This window comes from Tasmannia lanceolata, unplaced genomic scaffold (assembly GCF_043159265.1).
Source record: "Tasmannia lanceolata isolate RefF3 unplaced genomic scaffold, GAP_Taslan_0.1 ptg000013l, whole genome shotgun sequence".
Classification (NCBI taxonomy): domain Eukaryota; kingdom Viridiplantae; phylum Streptophyta; class Magnoliopsida; order Canellales; family Winteraceae; genus Tasmannia; species Tasmannia lanceolata.
The window spans coordinates 31,896,329-31,899,103 of NW_027518690.1; positions in this window are offsets into that span (position 1 = coordinate 31,896,329).

The window sequence follows — 2,775 nt, forward strand, 5'->3', positions numbered from 1 at the left end:
CGACTGCGCCTTGAACATCAGTTGGGGGAGCGGAGACGAGACCTGGAGTGGTTGGGTGGTTCTTTGTGCCTATGGGACACTCCTTCTCTTTGCACATGTGGCTCCGGAGACTGTGGACGTGCGAGAGGAGAGTGAGTGAGAATTTTCACTTGCTTAGTTAGATCGGCGACTTGTCGCATCATCTGGTTGAATTGTTCTACCGGGAGCTGAACAACTGGTGCGACCGATCGTTGATCTTCCAGCACTTGGTCTTTTGATTGGACTTCCGCTACGATTTGTGAAGCTAGGCGCCGGCTTCTAGGAGGAGGACAGGGAAGTGGAGGGTCTCTAGGTGGCTGCTGTGAGTGAGCTCCTCGCCCTGATCCCACTCCTCAGCCTGAACCTGCACGGTTGCTCTTCCTGCCTGCCATGTGGGAGATTGGGGATAGCTTTTTGTTCGGGTCCCACAGATGGCGCCAAACTGTTGTGGTTAAAAACAGTCAATGTGATGTGGCAGTTCAAGAAGAGAGAACTTGGCTGGGTTACAATCGGATATTGGAATGGATGTTGATCTGATCGCTTGACAGAGAGGGTCCTGCACTCAGATGAGTCCTGCACAAGGTAGCACCCGGTCAGAAGACCAACCCGGAGTCGTGGCTCCGGATTGGCCCTTCAACACTCAAGTCAGCTTATGATCTCATCTTTGGACCAAAAATAATAATGAATAGTAATTTCTCGGGTTCTGAACCCTTACCTAGTTACCTTTGAGCCTCAGACGGCTATTTATAGTAGGTGGTCAGAGTCGATTTACCTTTTTACCCCTTGCATAGGTGTCGCCCTGTGGTTGGGCGGAGGGTCAACTTTTCCTTTACTTTCTAGGATTAGCTCTTTAATTATTCCCTGATAGCGGGGGTAATTAGGGTATATCACCAGAGGACACGTGTCACTTCCTGGTTGGAGGATCGATCCTGGGTCCCATCATATACCTATCCCAGAAAAAGTGTATGATGTTATTAGCATTATTTTGTATCTTTTATTCCTTTTATCTGATATTATATATGGAACTCTAAAACTGATATTTTTAATTGGATTTGGGTGATACAGAGAAGGTGGTTTTGCTGTGGTTGAACCACCAAACTGTTTAAGGAGCTCTGAGAATGGTGAACATTAATGGTGATATGTTATTTCAGAGGCCTTCTGAAAAGCCACTTTTGGTTTTCTATGCCAGACTAGCAGTGGGGAATGTCGGGTTGTCATTATTCTTTTCTTGCCCATACTTTATATATGTAATAGAAAACACAAAGTGAAGCATATATAAAATTTATAGTTTTTTTTGCTCTTTGCTTGGTGGATGACATTCTCTTTCCGCTTATGAATTCTATTGCTTTCCGGTTGTGGGTAGTGACAACAAGACGAAGCATTACTCCACTAAGTTAGTACACCGTAGTTCGGTGTATATAACTAATTACCCGAGAAGATCATATTCTAGTAGACTAACTGTAGATGATGGTATGTTATATATGAGATCTTATATGGTGGCCGACCGTGTAGATTTAAAGGTCGGAGAGAGAAAACCATCTCTTCCTTGATTTTTAATCCAAGAGAAAGCCCCCCTTTTTACTTTTCCTTGGTTCAGAAATCAAGGGAGCATGTTTTGTCTCTATCCGACCATTACATCCACACGGTCGGTCACCATATAATTCTCGTTATATATAATGCCTTACTTTGTCTTGATGATAAAAAGACGTCTATTGTGGTAAATGTGCTTGGTGATTGGGACCATTTATCTGATGAGTTATAACCGGGCAACTCAGTGTTAGAGGTAAGGTCACTTTTTGGGAATTTTGATTTAGCTTTTAACTTGAGATGGGATCGGGTCAGGTTCGGGTTCATGTCAATTCCAATTCTTTAATGTTTACAAAAGTTCAACCTGATCTGACCCAACCCAAATTGTACCTCTACTCGGTGTGTCTAGGTCCTATGTTGAATGGAGATCTTATTTGCAATACTAAGGCATGCAAATAATCAATGACTTAAAGACATCTTAAATGAGGTCCTTTTCATTAAAGCTTGATCCATGGCAATAGGCCAGACTTGTTGATCCAGAATCATATCTATTCTTGATTTCAATGCTTACCCAAAACTAGAGTCGGAATTGCCATTCCATTTAGGAGGGGAATTAGAATGTGAATACAATGGGATGTCAATACCGATTCCTAATTCCCATAATCCAAACACAACCTAGAGTTTCACCATGATATATAATATGGTGTAACAAATTGTCCATAATCGTGATCGGGCCCCATCCATTTGAAACTACGATTTATTTGAATCTATTCATCTAATAGTAGGCCCACCAATTAAATTATTTGAACCGTTCATTTAATTGCCATATTTTGGATCTCTAAAGTCTAGAGGCCAAAATTTCACCATGTGAACAATCCAACACCTTTGAATTTGGACGGCCAAAAACTATGCGAGGCAAAGGTCCAGATTTTACATCCATCGACAGAATTTATACGATGGGTGGCCGTGAAAACACCTGAAGTCTCAAAAAGTAGGTACGGCCCACTTTTTTTGATGATCCAAACCGTTCATCTGTTTGGGCACAACGTAAATAGGTTGTGCCCCAAAAATCATTTCCATTGGAGGATCCTAACCCTCCGATCTGAACTGATCTGGATATGGAGATTTCCAAAAACCATTTATGGAATCTTCCACAGATCGAGTTTTTGGGCCCTTGGATATCTAATGCCTTACGAGATACACGTATCAACTAAAAGTGGGACCCACTAT